The sequence below is a fragment of the Notamacropus eugenii genome, chromosome 2 (genome assembly GCF_028372415.1).
Source record: "Notamacropus eugenii isolate mMacEug1 chromosome 2, mMacEug1.pri_v2, whole genome shotgun sequence".
In the NCBI taxonomy this organism is placed as follows: domain Eukaryota; kingdom Metazoa; phylum Chordata; class Mammalia; order Diprotodontia; family Macropodidae; genus Notamacropus; species Notamacropus eugenii.
The window spans coordinates 330,429,951-330,454,219 of record NC_092873.1 but is presented as its reverse complement, the minus strand read 5'-3'; the positions used below and the strand labels follow the sequence as shown (position 1 = coordinate 330,454,219).

The 24,269-nt window shown below is 38.4% G+C and overlaps 1 protein-coding gene across 3 annotated transcripts in view; it reads right to left on the bottom strand.

Annotated features, from left to right (window-relative positions):
* Window positions 1-24,269, bottom strand: part of CEP112 (centrosomal protein 112) — a 587,248-nt gene that overhangs the window by 119,582 nt on the left and 443,397 nt on the right. The gene's annotated exons all lie outside the window — the stretch shown is intronic.

The following is a 24,269-nucleotide window of genomic DNA, read 5'->3' as shown; positions in this document are numbered from 1 at the left end:
ACTACCTTTTCTTTTGTACTTCAGGATACTCCCCTTCAAATAGTCTATATTTGATTAAAACTTAATACTTGCTGTTTTCCCTAAAGACTTTGACTTTTCCCTCATCTTTCTGCTTTGGTTTATATTTCTTAGACCTGAAAGGCCATTTCCCATTTCTGTCTGTTAAAATCTAACCATCTTTCAAGACCCAGCTAATATGCCACTTCCTTCATGAAGCCTTCCTTTATCTTCCCAATTAGAAATGTTCTTTAGTTTCTCAGATCTTGCACACAGTACTATATCTCTCTCATGTACTCAGCATATTTCATTTTGTATAATTTGTATAATTATTTATCTCCCTTATTATATTGTAAAATCTCTGACTTGGAACTCTGTCTTATTTGTTTGTTGAACAGTTAAATAACTTATAGATAGAAACATCATAGAATCAGATTATAAAGTTCAGCTAGAATATGTCTTCACTGTGATTTATTAAAAAACTCCACAGGATTAATGGAACATTAAAATCATCCAAAATAATCTCTATAACATTACAAGAGAATTATATTATGACATTACTGAGTTCTACATTAGATCATGGGGATGGCATACTTGAAAGTTTTGTGTGGAAGGCACAGGGGAACACAGCTGCTTATAATTGGTAATTACTCTCTGGGTTATTGAGACATGTCAAGATAGTCCCTTAATGTTGGTAACTATTTAAGGTGGCAATAGAAGAATCAATCCCTAGAGTATAGGGCATATACAGAATGGAACATGGATGGAAACTTAGTGTTATGGTTACTGATGGGAGTCAGACAAGAGAATAATGTAAGGTTATTTCAGGGTAGAGGAGTCCAGGATAGAGATTTTGTACTTCTAGGGACATGTCAGTGAGCATTCATGTCATTGTAATTCATGATATAAAAAATACAAGAAATTAAGAAAAAATCGATTGAATGGGATGTCAAATTAGTTATTCTGTTTTTCAGAGACAAAACATCAGGGTTGGAAAGGATTATGATAGTCATCTAGTCTAAACCATGAAATATTAGGTTCTGGGTTCATTCTACTTAGCCTGAAAAGTTCTTGTGGTGGGCTTTCCTCCTACACAGAACACGGGAAGGAAAGTAGAATTGGGATTATTACTCATGCTCTCTGGAAAGAAGTGTTCCTGTTTATAGAAGAACAGAAGAGAAACTAGCACTCTTGAAAAAGAGGCAATCTGGGAAGAGAGACTCCTAAGAAAATGACAGGATGAAATAGATGGGAGATTTCTTTACATAATAAGTAGACAGAGGGAAGGAGCAAATAGGTTGTATGTAATCTACTGTTTCAACACAGAACCTTAACATCTTTCCTGCGCCTGGGCCAGTGTCTAAGTTTATGTAACACTCACCACTTTTGTCTCTGCTGAAAGTGTACACGTTAAATTTCTTAGCCCTCTACATTTTCCTCCCTAGAGCAAAGTCTCTTTGGCCCTGTGCTATCTTATGACTTGCTTTGAAGTTTAGTGGCAACCTATGAGTCATATGCAGGGTGTATTGATGAAAGAACCCTAACAGATACTTTTCCTTTATTTAATTAATTTCTAAAAAATAGACACATTAATGTTACCACAGCAGAATGATTCACATCAGAACTTTTTGAATAAATAGAAGCAATAATAAAAACATGGTAGGTAACACCAATTTGAAATCCATTAACATAATTAATATCTATCTCTATATAATAAGAACAATAGATAATAAAAATAATACATATGATAAACCTATATAAGGAAAATCACTGCTGCCTTCTTAGATTAAGAAAGACAACTACGTCATTTGAAGTGGTAAAGTTTCAGCCTCCAGAAGTATCTGTATAAGGGGAGCACAAGTTACCCAGAGTTTGACAAACGATTAAATACTATTGCTTATCTCTGGGTCCCTAATAGTATAAGCATCAATCTATCAATCAACATCTATTTAGCACCTACTATGTGCCAGCCACTGTGCTAAGTTCTGGAAATACAAGACAGTCCTTGGCCCTCAAGAAACTCACAATCTAATGAGGGAGACAACATGCAAAGAAATATACAAACAAGATTGGATAAATAAGAAAATAATTAACAGAGGGAAGACAATAGAATTAAGATGATCTAGAAAAGATTTCCTATAAAAGATCAGATTTTAGTTGGAACTTAAAGGAAGCCAGGGAAATCAGCAGGTAGAACTGAGAAGGAAGAGTTTTCTATGCATGGGAGACAGCCAGAGAAAAAGTCCAGAACAGAGGGATGGAGTGTCTTATTCACAAAATAGCAAGGAGGTTAGTGTCACTGGATCAAAGAGTATGCGGTGAGAGTAAGGTGTGAGAAGACTAAAAAGGTAGGAGAGATCTAGGTCATGAAGGGCTCTGAGCATCAATCAAGAGGATTTTTTATTTGGTCCTGGAGATGACAGGGTAGTTTATAGAATAGAAGTGTATCACAGTTGAATCTGCACTTTAGGAAAATCACTTTGCCAGTTAAATGGGAAATGTAATGGAGTAGGGAGAGAATTGAGGCAACTAGACCCACCAGCAGGCTATTGCAATAGTCCAAGCTGAGATAATGAGCACAGATGGTAATTGGATCCATGGAGGGTCCAGGACAGAACCCTGTGGGACACCTATAGTTAGAGGGCATGACCTTGATTAAGATCCATTGAAGTAGACAGAGAAAGAATAGTTCAATAGGTAGAAGGAGAAGTAGGAGACAGAAGCGTCCTGAAAACCAAGAGAGAAGAGAGTATTAAAGAAAAGAGGGTGATAACAGTGTCAAAGAATGAAGATTGAGAAAAAGCCATTAGATTTGATGACTAAGAGATCACTGGTAACTTTGAATAGAGAAGTTTCTAAACCCTGGCCTGTCAGAACACAGGTAGGGTAGAGGGACAGAACCAGCCCCCACATGTATGCCTAGGGAGAAGAATGGGATATTACATGCTTCAGAAAACTCAGAGCCACAGAAGAAAACAAGGCCAATTCAACAACTGGACATATGTGTCAGAGGCCTTAAAACAGGTCTACGAAAAATGTGATCTTTTACATCTGATTGGGCCATAGAGGAGAACAAAACTATTTCTCATATGGGGACTACGAAAGGAGGATAATACAGAGAAAAACCAAGACCATCATCTGCATTGCACCTTCAAGAAAGAATACAAAAGCCAGGGATTACAGCAGAGGGCATCGCCTGGTTCTACGTAAACCACATTCAGAATATAGAGAAATCAGGACTTGGATATCCTATCCAAGAGCACATGAAGAAGGGGTCAGAGTCTGGTTCTAGTACAAAGTCCAAGAGAAATCAAATGGTTAATCCAGAATGGTAATTTAGAACAAGGAGGACATGAAATAGGAATGTCACGACCATAAGGACTCCATAGCTAAAAGAAATGAAGCAAGAGATAAATGAAATGGGATCTCTTAAGAAAAAAAAATCAAAGAAGAACATGTAAAAGAGAAAGTAGAAAATCTTACCTTAGAACTGTACTCCCTGAAAAATAGAATCTAGCAAATTAAACTCAAAGATAATATGAAACAACACATATTACCAAAAAACAGACAAGCAAAAATCAAAGGCAACTGAAAAAAACTGAAAATCACCTAAGGCATTTACTATCAAAAAGAATTGAAATTAGTTAAAGAAAATAATTCAATTATTAGAATTCCTGAAAACCAAGACCAAACAAAAAATATAAACTTATAATAAAACTGTCCATATCTGTTAGAACCAGAGGGTAAAATGAAAATAGAAAGAATTTAATGACCACCTTTTGAAAGAAACTCTAAATTGAAAATACTCAGAAATATCAAAGTCAAGACTTCCAATCTAAAGAAAAAATACTCCAAGTATTCAGAAATAGCTCAAGTACCAAAGAAATAGGATCATATAAAGCTATGCTATAACTACTACAAATTTGAAAAAAAATATTGAAATTGCCAAAGAAAAAAGGCTCATAGCTAAGCATAACTTATGTGGCAAAACTGAGTATACTATTATGGGGGGAAGGATTCATCTTTAATAGAAGATTTTCAATCACTTCCAATTACATCAGAGCTGTGTAGAATTTTTAAAATTCAAACAAAGGAGACAAGATAAATCTAGAAAGGTAAATACATTTGAGCAATTGTAAGAGATTAAATGATGATGTTCTTATATTTTAGTAAGGGGAGAAGAGGCATTCCTTTTAGAATTGCAATGTTTTCAAGGGTCACAGAAGGAGTAAAGAAAGATAAAGAGCTTGTGGGATGGATGGGTTTGTTCTATTTGGTGGTTTTGAAGAAAGGAAAGGTAGAGGAAAAGAAGCATAGTGAGTAAGAAATGAAGGGATAAGATCTTACTTGTCATAACTTGGGTGTGCAAGAATATAAAAACATGAAGGAAAAGATAGCAAAAGAAGGTATCTCATGAACCTCATTCTTATCTAAACTACACAAATTAGGATTGCCACTAACACTAAGAGCTTGGTAAAGAAATACTTTAAATTCCATAGGAAAATACAAAGGAGTAGAGACTAGTAAGAGGAAGACTGAATAAGGGGGAGAGAGAGAGAGAGAGAGAGAGAGAGAGAGAGAGAGAGAGAGAGAGAGAGAGAGAGAGAGAAAGAGAAAGAAAAGAACTGTGAGAGAATAGTCAAAAACAAAAAGAACTTCAATATCACGTAGATCACACGGAGGAGGGGAATAAAGGAAGAGAAAGACAGCAGAATAAGAGCTGGGCTAGATGAAGAGAGCAATAAAGGAGTAGGAGTAGAACAATTCAATTATAGATTACAAGTATTTATATTGTTTCCATTATACCATCTCCTTCTTTGTAAAGAGGTAGGGGGTTAAAGGATGTGATGAAGAGAAACATACAATTAACAATTAAAACCATAAATATGAATGGTAGGAACTCACCCCTCCCTCCCAAATATGGAGGACAGTAGAACAGATTAAAAAGCAAAACAAAACTCTCTATGCTCAAAACCACCATAGATAATGAAATCGCAATACTTCCCCCATTCCACACACACACTGAATTGCAAAGTACCTGAACATTTAAAAGCAGGAGTTCTTAACTTTTGGTGGTGGTAGTGATGGGGAGATACAGCATGGACTCCTTTGGAAGTCTAGGGAACCTATTTTTTTCGCATAATACTTTGTAACTGCATAAAATAAAATATGTAACATTTCAAAGATAACCAGTTATATAAAAAATACAATTAGCAAAAAAATTTTAAAACAGCAAATTTATGGACCCCAAATTTATGGACCCTGATTTAAAGGAAAAGGAAAAATAGAAAGCAAAACCAAAGTAGTTAAGGACTTAAATGTACCTCTTTCAGACCTAGATAAAAATAACAAAAACATAAAAGAGAAAGAAGTTTAAATCCTGAATAGAATTTTAGGAAAATTAGATATGATAAATCTCTGGAAAATTTTGAATGGGAATATAAATATGTATACATACTTGTCAGTTGTGTGACACCTTTACAAAAACTGACCTTGTTTGAAGCATAAAAATTTCAGAAATAAATGTTAGAAGGAAGACACAGGAAACACATTCTTTACAATTGAACAGAACATAGTAACAAGGATAAGACAAGGTAGGCCTAGAAATTAAAAAAATAAGTAGAAAAAGGAACAAATAATAAATTTGAAGATGAAAAATAGAAATTCTGAAAATCAAATAAGAAATAAAAGTGGAAGATGGTGGAGTAGAAAGACGCACATACACATAGCTCCGAACCCACAACCCATAGAATATCTGTAAAAAGGAACTCACGGCGAATTCTGGAGCAACAGAGGCCATAGAACAGTGGAGCAAAGGAGATTTCTGTTCCAGAGGGACCTGCAAACCTCTCGCAAAAGGTCCTTCATGCCACAGACTGGGCGCTGAGGACTGGGAGCCCAGCACAGCCCTGCCACGCCCGCGGCACGGAGAGCAGATCCGAGCGGGCTTCAGAAACGGAATCTCCAGTAGCTGCGTGGGTCCCTCCACCCACAGGTGACGGGGGTCGGTGAGAAGGTCTCTTTGGTGGGTCGAGAGGGGAGTGGGGTGCCCCCATAACTCAGGCCCCCTCGGGAGGCAGCAGCTGAGGCAGCGGCAGACCAGGGCTCCCCAAGCAGGCAGGAGCCTGGATCCATTGTTGAAGGTCTCTGCATAAACCCCCTGAGGGAACTGAGCCTGTGAAGCGGCCCTGCCCCCACCTGAGCACCTGAACTTAATCTCACACTGAATAGCAGCCCTGCACCCGCCCAAAGCCCTGAGGCTGGGAAGCAGCATTTGAATCTCAGACCTCAAGCACTGGCTGGGAGGATCAGGAGGCAAGGTAGGTGTGAGGAGAATATTCAGAGGCCAAGTCACTGGCTGGGAAAATGCCCAGAAAAGGGAAAAGAAATAAAACTATAGAAGGTTACTTTCTTGGTGAACAGGCATTTCCTCCCTTCCTTTCTGATGAGGAAGAACAATGCTTACCATCAGGCAAAGACATAGAAGTCAAGGCTTCTGTATCCCAGCCCACCCAGTGGGCTCAGGCCATGGAAGAGCTCAAAAAGAATTTTGAAAATCAAGTTAGAGAGGTGGAGGAAAAGCTGGGAAGAGAAATGAGAGACATGCAGGTAAAGCATGAACATCAGGTCAGTACCCTGCTAAAGGAGACCCAAAAAAATGCTGAAGAAAATAACACCTTGAAAAATAGGCTAACTCAAATGGCAAAGGAGGTTCAAAAAGCCAATGAGGAGGAGAATGCTTTCAAAAGCAGAATTAGCCAAATGGAAAAGGAGCTTCAAAAGCTCACTGAAGAAAATAGTTCTTTCAAAATTAGAATGGAACAGATGGAGGCTAATGACTTTATGAGAAACCAAGAAATCACAAAACAAAACCAAAAGAATGAAAAAATGGAAGATAATGTGAAATATCTCATTGGAAAAACAACTCACCTGGAAAACAGATCCAGGAGAGACAATTTAAAAATTATGGGACTACTTGAAAGTCATGATCAAAAAAAGCCTAGACATCATCTTTCATGAAATTATTAAGGAAAACTGCCCTGGTACTCTAGAACCAGAGGGCAAAATGAATATTGAAAGAATCCACCAATCGGCCCCTGAAAGAGATCCAAAAAGAGAAACTCCTAGGCACATTGTGGCCAAATTCCAGAATTCCCAGGTCAAGGAGAAAATATTGCAAGCAGCTAGAAAGAAACAATTCAAATATTGTGGAAATACAATCAGGATAACACAAGATCTAGCAGCTTCTACATTAAGGGATCGAAGGGCATGGAATAGGATATTCCAGAAGTCAAAGGAACTAGGACTAAAACCAAGAATCACCTACCCAGCAAAACTGAGTATAATACTTCAGGGGAAAAATTAGTCTTTCAATGAAATCGAGGACTTTCAAGCATTCTTGATGAAAAGACCAGAGCTGAAAAGAAAATCTGACTTTCAAACACAAGAATGAAGAGAAGCATGAAAAGGTGAACAGCAAGGAGAAGTAAGGGACTTACTAAAGCTGAACTGTTTACATTCCTACATGGAAAGACAATATTTGTAACTCTTGAAACTTTTCAGTATCTGGGTACTGGGTGGGATTACACACACACACATGCACACACGCACACATACATAGAGACAGAGTGCACAGAGTGAATTGAAGAGGATGGGATCATATCTTTAAAAAATGAAATCAAGCACTGAGAGAGAAATATATTGGGAGGAGAAAGGGAGAAATGGAATGGGTCAAATTATCTCTCATAAAAGTGGCAAGCAAAAGACTTATTAGTGGAGGGATAAAGAGGGGAGGTGAGAGAAAAACATGAAGTTTACTCTCATCACATTCCACTAAAGGAAGGAATAAAATGCACACTCATGTTGGTATGAAAACCTATCTTACAATACAGGAGAGTGGGGGATAGGGGGAAAAGCAGGGTTGGGGGGAGGATGGAGCAATTTGAGGTTGACATTCATGGGGAGGGACAGGATCAAAAGAGAATAGAAGTAATGGGGGACAGGATAGGATGGAGGGAAATATAGTTAGTCTTATACAACACTACTATTATGGAAGTCATTTGCAAAACTACACAGATTTGGCATATATTGAATTGCTTGCCTTCCAAAGGGAAGGCATGGGGAGGGAGGGAGGTAAAGAAGTTGGAACTCAAAGTGTTAGGAACAAATGTCGAGTAATGTTCTTGCCACTAGGAAATAAGAAATACAGGTAAAGGGGTACAGACAGTTATCTGGCCCTACAGGACAAAAGAGAAGATGGAGACAAGGGCAGAGAGGGATGATAGAAGAGAGGGCAGATTGGTGATAGGGGCAATTAGAATGCTTGGTGTTTGGGGGGGGGAGGAGATAAAAGGGGAGAAAATTTGGAACCTAAAATTTTGTTAAAATGAATATTAAATAAATAAATTTTAAAAAAAAGAAATAAAAGTGAACTTAACTGAATATGAAGTGGAAGAAGTACAAATCAACCCATTCAACTTTCCCTCTCATTAAACATTTGCTAACAAATGAGAATGCTTTTTGGTAAAGTTTGTAAGGCAGTTTACAGTGAATCCATAAATTAGCACTCTTCCATAAAATATGTCTGCCATACACTTAGTCCTTCATAGCAATGTAAGGACCTAAAAAATTCCCAATGGACTTTTGAGGCAAAATGTCTTCCACATCCAGAGAAAGAGCTATGGAATTGGATCACAGAATAAAGCAGACAATTTTCTTTTTTATTTTGTTTTGTTTTATGGTTTCTCCCACTCATTTTAATTCTTCTATTCAACACGACTAAGGTGAAAATGTATTCAATTGGAACATATGTGTAGAATCTACATAAGATTGCACGCTGTCTCAGGAAGGGAATGGGAAAAGAGGGGCAGGGAGGGGAAACATCTAAGATATATGGAAGTGATTGTAGAACACTGAAAACAAAATAATTTTAAAAAATAATGTTCTTCGAAAAACTCAAAAAAAATATGTCTACCATTATGGGTAAACCTGGAAATTAAACTCACCCAGAAACATGTGGTATTAAATTTTTATCAAACAGGTATCATTCTACAAAGTACACATAGATCACTGCTCTTCTTGCACTTACAGAGACCTTCCCCAACCTAATGGCAATAAAGGAATACCACACTTTCCCCCATCAAAGGAAATTATGATCTTCCAAGAAGGAAAGGGAACCTAGAATGGACTAAGAATTACCCTCTCATCTTCTAACAATAAACTTTAATATTCTGAGTTTAAAAAAAAAAATCTGTTAGGATTCTAAAACACAATGGGTACATGAAAATTTCCCAAATGGACCTGCAATATTTTGCAGGAACAACATGTAAAACAATCCATATGGATCTAAACTCACCTTTCTCTAAGTCAAAAAGGCTAATTTAAAAGGAAAACGCACTTACACATATCAGACTGCTCCTTCTCAGTCTCCTTTGCTGTATGTTCATCAAGTCCATGCCCTCTAACTATAGATGTCTCAAAGAACTTTGTCCTAGTATCTCTTCTCTTTTCTCTCCATACTGCTTCACTTATTTATCTCATTAGCTCCCATGGACTGATTTACAATCTGTATTGTATGTTGATAGTTATCAATCTACCTATTCTTCCTCAACCTCTCTGCTGACCTCCAACATTGAATCTCCAACTAACTGTCTTTCAGATATCTCAGATGGGATGTCCAGTAGTCATCTTAAATTCAACACATCCAATACAGAATCATCAGTTTTCCTTCTAAATGTTTTTTCTCTATTACCTTCCTTTCCCCATTACTGTAGAGATCACCCCATCTTCTCAGTCCTTCAGGCTTACAACCTAGGAGTCATCCTCAACTCTTCATTATCTCTCACCTTCTATATCCAAACTGTTGCCAAGGTCTGTTAATTTCACCTTGGTAACATTTTTTGAATACTCTCCCCTGTCTCCTCTGACTCTACCACCACCTTGGTGCATGTCTTCATCCCCTCACACATAGACTATTGTAATAGCCGGCTCATAGGTCTTCCTGCCTCAAGTCTCACCCTATTCTAATCTATCCTCCATTAAGCCAGCAAAGTTATTTTTCCAGAGCTAAAGTCCAACCATGTAATTACTTTACTTAATAAACTCTAGTGGCTCCCTATTATCTCCAGGATTACACAGTCTGGTGTTCAAAGCTTTTCATGACTTAGATCCCTTCTACCTTTCCATTCTTCTTCCACTTTACTCCCTGCAACATACTTTTCAATTCAGTGACACTGGCCTCCTTGCTCTTCTACAAACAAGCTACTCCATCTCTTTACTCTGGGCATTTTCTCTGGCTGAATTTCATACCTGAAATGTTCTCTTTCCTCCTATCTGCTTCTGGCATCCCTGAGTTCCTTTAAGTATTCATCCTCATCAAAAGCATTTGACAATGAGGCTGAAAAAATCCTGCTAAAAAGCATGGGAGCAAGCACACAGCCTAGTTTCACTCCATTGGTGACTGGGAAAGCATGAGAGCATAGTCCATCATCCAGAACCCAGGCAAGCATGCCATCATGAAATTGACGTACAATACTAATGAACTACTCCAGGCAACCAAATTTTTATGTTAATTGTCCCTAAGCCTTTATGACTCATAGTATCAAAGACCTTGGTCAAATCAATGAATGCTGTGTACAGACCTCTGTTCTGTTCCTGGCATTTCTCCTGAATTTGCTGAGTAGCAAACCCATCAGTCATTCCTTGGCCCTTTCTGAATCTGCACTGGCTCTCAGCGTTTGAGAGACTCCGAAGGAAGGTATGCAAAAGGAGAGGTGTTAGACTGTCTACTAAACTCAAGGTCTACAGAGCTGTTGTGCTGACGTCACTGTTGCATTCATGTGAAACCTGGACAATATATCCATGCCATAGCAGGAAAATGAATTGCTTTCATTTGAATTTTTAGGAAGATTCCAAAGCTTACCTGGCAAAATAAGGTACCAGAAACTGAGGTCCTTTTTTCAAGAGAAACTGCCAGACATTCAAACTACTGCAGAAGGCACAGCTCCAATGGTCTGGCTGTGTTGTTCAAATGCCAAATATATGTTTGCCTATTTTACAGAAAACTCTCACAAGCAAGGTGCTCACATGGTGGTCAGAAGAAGGGATACAAGGACTGCCCAGAATGGCATGCCTACATCAAAGAAGGCACTGTGCTCCATGAGTGAAGCAGATCAAAAAAAATGTGAGATGTGCAAATTCAGGGCCATCTTTACTTTGTGCCTGAAGTGCTTCTAAATTCATATCAGTCTGATCAGCCACAGTTGAAAACATTGTATCTTGAGTCCAACATTGTTATGACATTTTGTTCCTCTTTAAGGACAAAGGACAACAATCAACCAAGCAACCAACCAAACAGCAAAGGCACTTATGAAGATGGCATGGTAAAAGCAGTAGCTATAAAATATTTCTACCACCAATCTAGGACACACTTCTAATTCACTTAAAATTAAAACTATTCTGAACATAATTTAGTATTAAATAAACTATCCAGAAAATACACAAAAAACACAGAGTATCTGTGGTGTGGGCCCAAACTTAGAGTACACTGGTAATGAGCCATATATAGAGAGAACACATGTAGTCAAGGTAATTTGGCCCTCTGATACTACAAGGCCCTGAATATCCTTTCTCTACCCCAGTAGGTTTCATGAAGTTTCCTTTGTGCACAGACTCATCTGGGCAAATTACTGAGCTGAGCTCCCAGGGTCTGCTTCTCTCTGCAGAGCAACTTTCAAATGTCAGTGTCAACTCTCTTGAATCTATACTTGCCTTTCATCTCTGTTGGCCAGCAATTGACTACTTCTGTATCTGTATTTGTCTGGTGAATGTGTGTCTTAGTTCCCTCAAGTATACCTCAAACTCTCTCCTGTTTGCTATAGGGCATGTCTTCTGGGTATCTCCTAATAGACACCACAGTTTTTTGGGTTTAGGGAGGAGAGAAAAATCCCTTCATTAACCTGAAAGAGTGATCTCCACTCAGGGTAAAGATTCTTCCTCCATTTTACAATAACACTGTCACATTCTCAAATTGCATCAACTACTTTTTAAGTCACCCAGATAGGCAGGCATTGTTCAATCAATAGTATTGATCACTCAGAGAGGAGAGGTATTTATATTTTCTAAAGGGATAACAGGGTATTTACAGCATGTTAATATATTAACTAACAGGGTATTTACAGCATGTTAATATATTAATACCACATTATCTCTGCTTATATCTTGGGGAGGGAGGGGGAAGTAAGTTCCCCCTCCCTGACATATTATTGTTATTTATGTTAATCAGTAGTCAAGATATTTGTAATGTCTACATTTTCTTGGATTGTCACTGTAATCCTTTTAGAAGCCACAGTGAAGTAAGTCTTTGAAGCCATCAGGACACTAGTTAGGACCAAAAAATGTTAGTAAATGTCAGTAAAATGTTGCCCAGCATTTGATTAATTGGAACTTTCTGTAATAAAAATACCAGTCATACCAAAAGCATATGCTTCTTCTAAATATTCAATTCAAGGAGGTACTGTGAGCTCTTTAAGCATTTTCTGGATAATTTATTTAATACTAAATTATGTTCAGAATAGTTTTAATTTTAAGTGAATTCAACTACATTCTGATGTTTTGAAAAATAGCAATTCAAATAGAGCATCCAAGACAACTCTCTTATACAGAATATATAATGATTAATTATAACATTTAATTGCCCAACAATGCAAGCTAGTAAAATTCAAGGACAGAATGGGATATACTAGAAAGGGCTCTAAATTGGAAATTAGAAATATTGGGATTCTACCCTACATTGCTACTAAATGTGACTTTGGGCAATTCGTAACCTTTTAATGCCCCAGTTCTTTATAACATGGGGGGGGGCAGTCAAAATTCTCTCTTCAAGCAATCAATAACATCCACAATATAGTATAATTCTATAGTATCCACAGTTTATAGATGCCAAGAGGAATCTCGTTCAATCTTTTTATCTCATATATGATGTCAAAGTATACAAAAATGTTGCCAGTAATTTCTGAAGAATTTTGCCTATTGCATAAATTGCCTCTTTAACATAGAAATGAGCAGGAAGATGTAGAACTAGTTTTAAAGTAAAACAATGTATTCTTGAATTTTTTAAGAGCTAACAAGAATGGGAAGAGAAGAAGGACAAAATGCTTTCAATAGGAAAAATATTAATTTGTTTTGGGTTGGTTTCCATTTACAGCTTTTCTTATCCCTATTCATCTTGCAGACCATCTATAACAGAACATGGCTACATATTTAATAATGAGGCTCTGGGCTGTTTTTTCCCCTTTCTTTGTATCCCCAGTGCTTAGCACAGTGCCTAACACATAGTAAATACTTGATAAATGCTTGTTGACTGACAAATCTGTCTTGCTTTGGCAAGGTTGCATATCAATCTTCTAAAGTTTGATGAGAAACTTTAAAAAATTTGTAGTAAGATTAATATCAATTTAGGAAGATGCAAAGAAAATGCTCTTTTCTTCTGTGCTCTCAAGACAAGAGAGATGAGTTAAATGATGAATAGGCTCTAAACAATGCCATCTGATGTCATGTAGTTAAGATTTCATTCTTTCTCAATGCTACTAAAAGCTCTCAATAAAGTTTGTAATTCTCCCTTTTGGAAAACAATTTTCTGTAAGCTTTTAGCCCAGTAATAATTTCCTAATCTTTTGAAACATTCATTTTTCTTAAGCCCTTTTGGTAACATAGACCAGATTTCTAGATATCCTACTGGCAGCTGACCTTTTGCTGTGAATTCAAATCAATGGCTAAGGGAACAATGCACCAAGGCTTTAGAATCCCTTTTCTATGCCTCCAAGCAAAAATTTTACAACATTTCTCCTTGATATAAATGTTCTGCTTGGACATCGGGCTTCACAGTGAGGATCCTTCAATACACTGGCTTCAAAGAAAGGACTCAGCCCTACTGGAACAGTGATGCCAGAAAATTCTTCTGGAGTCTTTCTATAGAAATGTTTCTAATATTTCTCACAAATGAACTTATGTGTGTATAATGACAGTGTTGTCACTAACATTTCAGTAACTTAGTTTGGGCTTAAAACCTTTTCCTTATCCATTATCTTAAAGTCAACAAATTAGATATTCAAATAATTTTTAAAGGGTAGGTAATTTTGTTAAAATTTGCTTACCCTGGTCAAACATATCAGTTACCATGTAATCGCTTTGCCTTTGTGTCTGCTCTACCAGTGCATGGGATTTACAAATGTAATAATGCGATCAGTGAAATGACTTATCAGATTAAACAATGTTAAGAGGCTAATACTAATCAGCTCTTTATTATGATATGACTGGATGAAAGATAGGAACTTTAAAATGAATTTATGTAATTCTTTTTCCACTGAAGAAACTTCCTTTCATGAAGGGCTTTCTGACTCTACTGTTTATTTGAAAGGTGCCCTCAGTCTTGCATACCACTGCTGATTCTTTAGGGCTGATAGCTATAGAGGCTTTGTACTGCATGAGACCTTTATAAGGAATCACTTGAGTCTCTTTAACTACAGGAACAGTTTGTAGAGTTCTGTTGGTGAAGTAAACTACTGTACGTTTAAATCTCATTTCCATGATTGATTAGTAGCTTAATTTAGATCAACAAATTTGCTTATGCTACTAATCAAAACTGGAAATAAGAATCTGGTTTGTTTCACTATCAGAGGTCATAAAGCATATGTAATAATGTTATGGTGGGTTAAAGATATCTGGGGAATGCTGGTAAACTAGAGAACTTAACTCAAAGTGCCCTGAAGGGGAAAAAAAGCAAAGCAACAAGGGGGGTAAAATGATGATGGTATCTGTAAGAAATAGTTTTTGAAAGTTTAACCTATGCTAACTTGCTTCAGTAAAATGCAACAGAGCTGTATTCTGTGTACCATCATAATTTTGTGTTCCTACAGGAAGTATAAAATGAATTACCCAGTAGCCAACCTTCTGGTGAAAAATCTCTCTGAATTTAGTGAGATTGGTCCAGGGATGGCAGATAGCTTATTTTTAGATCCACATGTAAGGCCTCTTCAGAGTAGCAGACCTCTTGGATGTTGTACTCTGTTGGCAGAGTCAGGATCACTTCCATACCAAATTAAGCAGGCCTAAAGTAGATGTTGGCAGAAAACAACTCTAAGATATTGTTTGAGGCATGAGGCAGCTAGATGGCTCAATGTCTACAGAGCACTGGGCCTAGAGTCAGGAAGAAGTGAGTTCAGATCTGGTCTCAGATATCTCCTAGCTGTGTGAACCTGGACAAGTCACTTAACCTGTTTGCCTTAATCTACTGGAGACAGAAATGGCAAACCACTCTAGTATCTTTGCCAAAAAACCTCATGGACAGTATTGATGTGCTATGGTCCACAGAATCACAAAGAGTCCAACATGAATGAACAATAAAAGATACTGTTTTATGTCTTTTCCCTAATTTGAGTCCACAATGGTTTTCTATTATCTACTGAGTAAAATCCAAGTCCTTGGCTTGATATTCAAGGCCTCCCATTAGTCAGGGTTAACTGTTTAACTTTATTTCCTACTGAATGCCCTATATTCCAGTCAGGCTTGTGTTCTGACTATACTCAGGAAACACAATGCTTATTTTTGTTCCTTTGTCCTTACTCACATTTTTTCCTTACCAAAGTATCCTCCCTTTTCTCTGAATCCCCCTGAATCTTCAATGTTTATCCATGAAGCTTAGCTCAAGCACTGCTTCTTCCATGACACTTTTCTTAGCTACTCCAACTTATATGTAATCAATCCATCAACATTTATTAAGTACTTACTATGTGACTGGCAACGTACTAGGCAATGGAGAAAAAATACAAAATGCTTCCTTTTAAAAGTAATTTAATTTTTGCTATTTTGAATCACAAATCTCCATTATATAGCTTATTTTAAAAATAATATAATAAATTCAACATATTAGTTTCAAAGCCATCCTATTTGTGTCTTTGAACTTTCTTTTTTCCCTCAGTATAGTTTTTTAATTACTACTAAAATTTAAATGCACAATAAGAAAAGAAAAAATATTACAAAATTAAATATGAAATAAGAGAAGGGGGAAAAAAGTATGTCATGTGCACAGCAGAAAATAAGAGAGGATTCAAAATTTACAGCAGTAAATTTCTACCACAAGAAATCCTACATAATAAATACTCCACATTGTGTTGAGAGCTGTCCATCTTTTCTTTGCTTCCTTGCTAGGTTTTTTTAATTCTCTGCTGTGCATTTTTTTACTTTGTTCTTTTTACCCACTTTCTCCTTCCACTCCGAAGGCTACAATTGAGGGCAGATAAATTTAGATATAGATATATAGACAAATATACATATATACACATACATACATTTATAGACATACTTTCCCTAACAAATTCTACTTCTGATCTTTGTTTTTATGTTTGGGCATATCTCTTCTTCTATCCCTCCCAATTCCTTTACTTCTATCCACTACCTTGCCTTCTTATTACTTAACCTACCTCCACTCCAAGGACTCCTCCCTTTAACTCCCGTTACCATAAAATATAAACACCTTTCTATACCTCCCTTTGACCTATTTCCTCACCCTCCCCTCTAGAGATCCCTCCCTTAACCTCTACCTACTTCTATCCCCTTAGCATTTTATTTCTTTCTGAATTTAGAAGATTTTTATACTCTTCTAGATATATATGTTTTTTTCCCTCGAACTCATTCCCTTCCTTGGGAAGCTGCGCAGCTTCTGGCCACCAAAATTTACCTTCCTTTGGAGAGGAGGAGAAGAGCTGAGTTATCTAGCTGACTGGGTCACCTTTCAGGCAGCTTGGACTACTCACAGGTTGTGTTTGTCCTTCATTTTTGAAGAGAACCATGACATCAGAGAAATGATGACATGACTTGCAGTAGCCTTTGATTTGAGTAAGTGAGGACTGTGCAAAGTCACTAACCTCCAGGACCATCTGGGTCAAATAGACTGGACCACAATAGGTCCACTGGCTATATTTTGGGCCCTCCTGGCTCAGAGTGAATATTAACGGTGAATATTAACTGTTTCTCTTCTTATCAGCAACCCTGAGGGTCTTTCCCTCCCAGTTTGATTTTTTTTTTTTTAATTAAAGTGGCCATCCCTTGATTCACTTCTTAAAGAGGCCAATGAATGGGCTTTGCCTAACTCAAAGTGAGAACCTAAAAAGGCCTAAAAGGGCCAGGGTCTCCCATTGCAACCTGAGACTTCTCTAGTTGTCCTGATGAATATCTGGCCACTGGACCCAGATGACTCTGGAGGAGAAAGTGAGGCTGATGACCTTGCACAGTCCTACATCACTCAAATCAAAGTCAACTGCAAGTCATGTCATCATGTCCCTGATGTCATGTTCCTCTTTGAAACTAAAGGAGAAACTTCTTTGAAAAGTGAGAATTCCTAAGCTTAAGGCACTTAAATTCTATACTGTATATAGGGGGAGGGAGGAGAAAATCTTTCCCCTCTGTGGCACTGTCTGTAAGACACAATTTTAAGGAGCATTTATACTCTTCAGGTATTTCAGCAGTGTCTCCAAGAAACTTGTAAGCTCCTTAAGGACAGAGTCTGTCTTACACATTATTTCTTTTCAATTAAGCAGTTTTCCAGTGTAAACACTCTACAGATACTTAAACATTACTGGACTGATGAACTGAACCATCTGTACTAGGATGGGTTCTTATGCATGAGACTTTTTTGTGGTTAGTTTTATTAGTGATCATTTCTAAAGGCATGACAAATTAGTTACAAACGTTAAGTCCAGGATTCATAATTGGAAAGAGTTTTGGAAAACTGTCCAACCCTTGTATTTTTTTTAACTACTTTGATAACTGAATTTCAATAAATTTGAATTTTCTATGTAGCCAAAAGTTTTCTGACCTACTCTGTCATCTTCCCAGAATCCTCTCCCTATTCTTACATTTTCTTAGTTTAATTCTTTCCGTGATTATTAGTTGTTCATCTGTGCAAGATAATTATGATGAAAAGTCTATCTCAGAAATTATTCAAAGTGTATTGGAAATAGATTTGCATTCAATTATAATTATATGGATTCTTACATTCCTTCTTATTTGTAGTGTAAGAGATACTCAAACATTTTTTATGTGTCATAGATACTTTGACAATATGGTGAAACCTATGGACACTTTTGCAGATTTTGGCATAGAGGGCAAAGTAGGTCAGAAAACTTTTGGCTCTCCAAATTTCCTACCCCACCCCCTCCAAAAAAAACCCCTGCCTCACAGCAGCACAAATAAACAGGGAGTAAAGCAGTTGTATTCCTAAGACAATTTGAGTAGATCCCAAGAAAGACCCAATCTCCAGGGGTTCAGCCTGAGTGAAGAGCAAACACCTCCTGGGCAATTATGCAGAATCAACAAACAACAAGCCCTGGGGGCAGCTGGGTTGAGAGAGAGCTTCAGCCCCAGAAAGTTCAACTTCTAGACAATGTGGGCATCTGACAGGTGAGAGTGTGTGTGTTCATCCTTCGTTGTCAAAGAAAACCATGATGACATGACTTGCACTTGACTTTGTTTTAAGTGAGGGAGGGCTGTGCAGGTCACCAGCCTCACTTCTCCTCCAGGGCCATCTGAATCCAGTGACCAGATATTCTTCAGGATGACTAGAAATGACCCAGCATGAGGCAACTGGGGTTAAGTGACTTGCCCAAGGTCACACAGCTAGTGAGTATCAAGTATCTGAGGTGAGATTTGAACTCAGGTCCTCCTAACTCTTGCACTGGTTCTCTATCCACTGCACCACATAGCTGCCCCTGACAGCCAAGTAGGAAAAGACTGAAAGACCTTCCATGGTTGAGGTATGTCAAGCACAGCTATGCTGACTCCACACATCTCAGGCTGTGACTGCAGGGAGCAGCTGGCACACACATGGTGAGTGCAGTAGTGAGGAACAAGGATCCTGTTGACCGTGGGCTCTTGCAGGCAGTTAAAGTTCCTGGTTTCAGTTCCAGGGCAGAGAGAACAGCTGTGGTTTGCACCCATCTGAGAGACCAAAGGGAGCAAGATCATTTGTGAGTCAGTATGGCTGTGGGCCCTACACATCAGAAAATAACAGTGAGGAGCCAAGATGGCAAAGTAGAAAGACACACATACACATAGCTCCGAACACACAAACCACAGAACGGCTAGAGGGGACCAACCCAGGGCGAATTCTGCACCCAGAGACCACGGAATATTGGAGCGAGGGAGATTTCTGTTCTGGAGAGACCTGCAAACCTCTCGCGGGGGGTCCTTCGCGCAGTGTACTGGGCGCCGGGACAGGGAGCAGAGAGCAGCCCTACCGCGGCAGCGACACCGTGAGGAAAAGATACGAGAGGGCTACGGGGACAGGATCTCCAGCGGCCACGCGGGACCCCCCCACCCACAGAGGGACCTGCAAACCTCTCGCAAAAGGTCCGTCGCGCTGCAGACGCGGAGACCAGCCCGGACCTGCGGCGGCCGCGGCTCTGAGAGGCACAGATCTGAGAAAGCTCCAGAGACGGGATCTCCAGCGGCGGCACAAGCCCCCCCACCAACAGGTGACTGACGGGGGTAGGTGAGAGAGTCTCTTTGGAGGGTTGAGAGGGGAGTGGGGTGCCCCCATGGCTCGAGCCCCCCCCAGGAGATAGAAGCTGAGAGGCGGCTACAGACAGGGGCTCCCCAAATGGGCGGGAGCCTGGATCCATTGTGGAAGGTCTGTGCATAAACCCCCAAACCCCCGGAGGGAACTGAGCCAGAGAGGTGGCCCTACCCCTGACCATCTGAACTTAATTCTCACACTGAATAGCAGCCCTGCCCCAGCCAAAAACCCTAAGGCGGGAAGCAGCATTTGAATCTAGTCCCCAAACGCTGGCTGGGAGGACCAGGAGGCGAGGTGGGTGTGAGGAGAACATTCAGAGGTCAGGTCACTGGTTGGGAAAAATGCCAAGAAAAGGGAAAAGAAATAAAACTATTGAAGGGTACTTTATCGGAGAAAAGACACCTCCTCCCTTCCTTTCTGATGGGGAGGAACAATGCTTGCCATCAGGCAAAGACACAGAAATCGAGGATTCTGTGTCCCAGCCCACCCAATGGGCTCGGGCCATGGAAGAGCTCAAGAGGAATTTTGAAAATCAAGTTAGAGAGGTGGAGGAAAGACTGGGAAGGGAAATGAGAGGGATAAGGGAGAAGCATGAAAAGCAGATCAGCTCCCTGCTAAAGGAGAACCAAAAAAATCTTGAAGAAATTGGCACCTTGAGAACTAGCCTAACTCAGCTGGCAAGGGAGGTGCAAGCGGCCAATGAGGAGAAGAATGCTTTCAAAAGCAGAATTAACCAAATGGAAAAGGAGATTCAAAAGCTCACTGAAGAAAATAGATCTTTCAAAACTGGAATGGTACAGATGGACGCTAAGGACTTTATGAGAAAGACAGATATCTCAGAACATACCGCGCAGATTCGAAAAATGGAAGATAATGTGAAATATCTTATTGGAAAAACAACTGACCTGGAAAATAGAATCAGGAGAGACAATGTAAAAATTCTGGGACTACCTGAAAACCATGATCAAAAGAAGAGCCTAGACATCATCTTCCATGAAATTATCAAGGAAAACTGCCCTGAGATTCTAGAACCAGAAGGCAAAATAAATATTCAAGGAATCTGCAGAACACCGCATGAAAGAGATCCAAAAAGAGAAACTCCTAGGAGCATTGTGGCCAAACTCCAGAATTCCCAGGTGAAAGAGAAAATATTGCAAGCAGCTAGAAAGAAACAATTCAAGTATTGTGGAAATACAATCAGGATAGCACAAGATCTGGCACCCTCTACATTGAGGGATAGAAGGGAATGGAATAGGATATTCCAGAAGTCAAAGGAACTAGGACTAAAACCAAGAATCACCTACCCAGCAAAACTGAGTATAATACTTCAGGGGAAAAATTGGTCTTTCAATGAAATAGAGGACTTTCAAGCATTCTTGATGAAAAGACCAGAGCTGAAAAGAAAATTTGACTTTCAAACACAAGAATGAAGAGAAACATGAAAAGGTAAACAGCAAAGAGAAGTCATAAGGGACTTACTAAAGTTGAACTGTTTACATTCCTACATGGAAAGACAATATTTGTAACTCTTGAAACATTTCAGTATCTGGGTACTGGGTGGGAGTACACACACACACACACACATGCACACACGCACACATACATAGAGACAGAGTGCACAGAGTGAATTGAAGAGGATGGGATCATATCTTAAAAAAAAAAAAATGAAACCAAGCAGTGAGAGAGAAATATTGGGAGGAGAAAGGGAGAAGTTATATGGGGCAAATTATCTCTCATAAAAGAGGTAAGCAAAAGACTTATTAGTGGTGAGATAAAGAGGGGAGGCAAGAGAAAAACATGAGGTCTACTCTCATCACATTCCACTAAAGGAAAGAATATAATGCACACGCATTTTGATAGGAAAACCTATCTCATAATACAGGAGAGTGGGGGACAGGGGCACAAGCAGGGTGGGGGGGAGGATGGAGGGGAGGGCATGGGGAGGAGAATGCAATCCGAGGTCGACACTCATGGGGAGGGAAAGGACCATAAGAAAATAGAAGTAATGGGGGACAGGATAGGGTGGAGGGAAATATAGTCAGTCCTATACAACACAACTAGTATGGAAATCATTTGCAAAACTAAACAGATATGGCCTATATTGAATTGCCTGTCTTCCAAGGGGAAGGGGTGGAGAGGGAGGGAGCTAAAGAAGTTGGAACTCAAAGTGTTAGGACCAAATGTAATGTTCTTACCACTGGGTAACAAGAAATACAGGTTAAGGGGTCAAGAAAGCTATCTGGCCCTACAGGACAAAAGAGAAGACGGAGACAAGGGCAGGGAGGGAGGATAGAGGAGAGAGCAGATAGGTCACAGGGGCAATTAGAAAGCTTGGGTTTGGGCGGGGGGAGGGGATAAAAGGGGAGAAAAATTGTAACCCAAAATTGTGTGAAAATAAATGTTAAAAGTTAAATAAAAAAGAAAAAAGAAAAAAAGAAAATAACAGTGAGAAGGACCTGAGGCTTGGGGCATCACTCCCCATACCTCAGGACTACAACTTGATAATACTAATACCTGCTAAAAACAAAAAAATAACAATAAAAACGAGTAAGCAAAGGAGAAAGAACCCAACAATTGATAAGTACTATGAGGATAGAGAATATCTGGGTTCTATTCAGAGGAAGACAATGGAGCTAAAAAGTCTCAAAGCTCCCAAAATACTGGAAGCAACAAGAAAAAACAATTTAAATATCATGGAGCTACAATAAGGATTACACAAGACCTAGCAACTACAACACTGAAGGACCATAGGTCTTAGAATACTATATTTCATAGAGCAAAAGAGTTGGGGTTATGACCAAGGATAACTTATCTGCAAAGTTAAGTATAAACCTGAATGAAAAATATGGACATTTAACAAACTCAAAGACTTTCGGGTTTTCATTACAAAAACCCCAGAACTTAAGGGGAAATATGACATATAACATTCAGGAGAAATATAAGGTAAACATTAAAGACCAATTGTAAGGGATTCAATAAGGTCAAATCATGTACTTTGCATATGTGAAAATATTAGCAGTACTCTTATGACTGTCATCATTATTTGGGTAGTTTGAAAGAAAGGTGTGGGCTGAGCTGAGTATTATGGGATCATTCTAAAAAAAATAAGACTATGTAAGAATAGTTATCTCCCACAAATAAGGCATAAAAGGAAAAATTGATACAGAGGAAGCTAGTAAAGGAGAGGGTGGGTAATGCTAGAACCTCACTCTCATCAGGAATGCATTAAAGAGGAAACAACATATATATCTAAAAGGGTATAAAAGTCTTCTAAGCTCAGAAAGAAATAAGAGGGCAAGGAAATAGGTGGGGGAAGAGGATAAGAGACTCTTAGGGAGGTGAGCAGATTAAGGAATAGGAGGGCAAGGTAGCGGGTAGAAGTAAAGCAGAGGAGTGAGAAGGGATAGGGTAAATAGGATGAGAAGGATAGTGAGGAAAAATAGGAAGGAGGAAAGTACATAACAACCAATTGTAGCTTAGAATGTGAATGGGATGAATTTACTCCTATAATGGTTAACAGAGTAAAAATTTGAATTCAACAATATGTTGCTTTCAGGAAACATAAAAATGAGAGATACACACAAAGATAAAAGACAGGAATAGAATTTACTATGTAAAAAAGCAGGGATAGTGATCATGATCTCAGACAAAGTTAATATCAAAATAGATTTAATCAGAAGTGAAAAACAGAGAAACTACACTGTGTGTCAGTAGTATCACTCAATATTGTTTTAGACCATTTAAAACATCTAGACAATATAAAGTACCTGAGAGTATGCCTGTCAAAACAGACAAAACAATTTTATGACCATAAACATGAAACAGTTTTTTATACGATTCAGCAGCATAAGACCTTAAACTATATTATAAGCAAGAACAATGTTGAAGTGTAAAAAGGATAATTGTGATTATTTTAAATTAAAATTCTCTTATAATAAATGAAACCTATGTAGCCAAGAATAGAATGAATGCAGAAAATTGGAGGAAAAACTATCATAGACAATCTTTCAGATAGGATGTGATTGGGTTGGAATATTGCTGTGGTATAGGAAAATAATGAACTAGCTGATTCAGAAAAAAACATGGAAAGACTTGGACTTATGAAGGAAGATGCTATCCACCTTCAGAGAAAAAGATCATAGGAGGAAATAAGGATAGTAGGATCTTAGATATATGTGTATAAGTGTATAAGTATACATATGTAGTATATGTTTATACATATCTATGTACATGTATATATCTATCCATGCTTAATTGTAGCCTTCTGTAAGTTAGGGGAGGGGAAGAGAGGAAAAAAAATAAAGTAGAAAGTCCATAGCAGAGAACAAAAGAAAACCAGCAAGGAAGCAAAGAAAAGCTGGGAAGCTTTGAAAACAATGTGTAATATTTATTATATAGGTTTTCTTGAAATGGAAATTTGTTTTCTATTGAATCCTCTCTTACGTTGTGTACATGGCAATTTTTTTTATTTCTTTTCTCATCATGTATTTAAGCTTAAAATAAAAAAAAATTACCAAAAAAGAGAGAAAATATAAGGAAGTGTTGAAGAAAGTCTTACTAGTCACAATTCATTTCCTCTAAAACACACTTAATCATTCTACACTTACTACTTTTGCCAGGTGTAACATATGTTCCTTTATGTAAGGCATACCTGATTAACATCACTGTCTCCATGAAAATACTGCATTTGATGAATAATTCT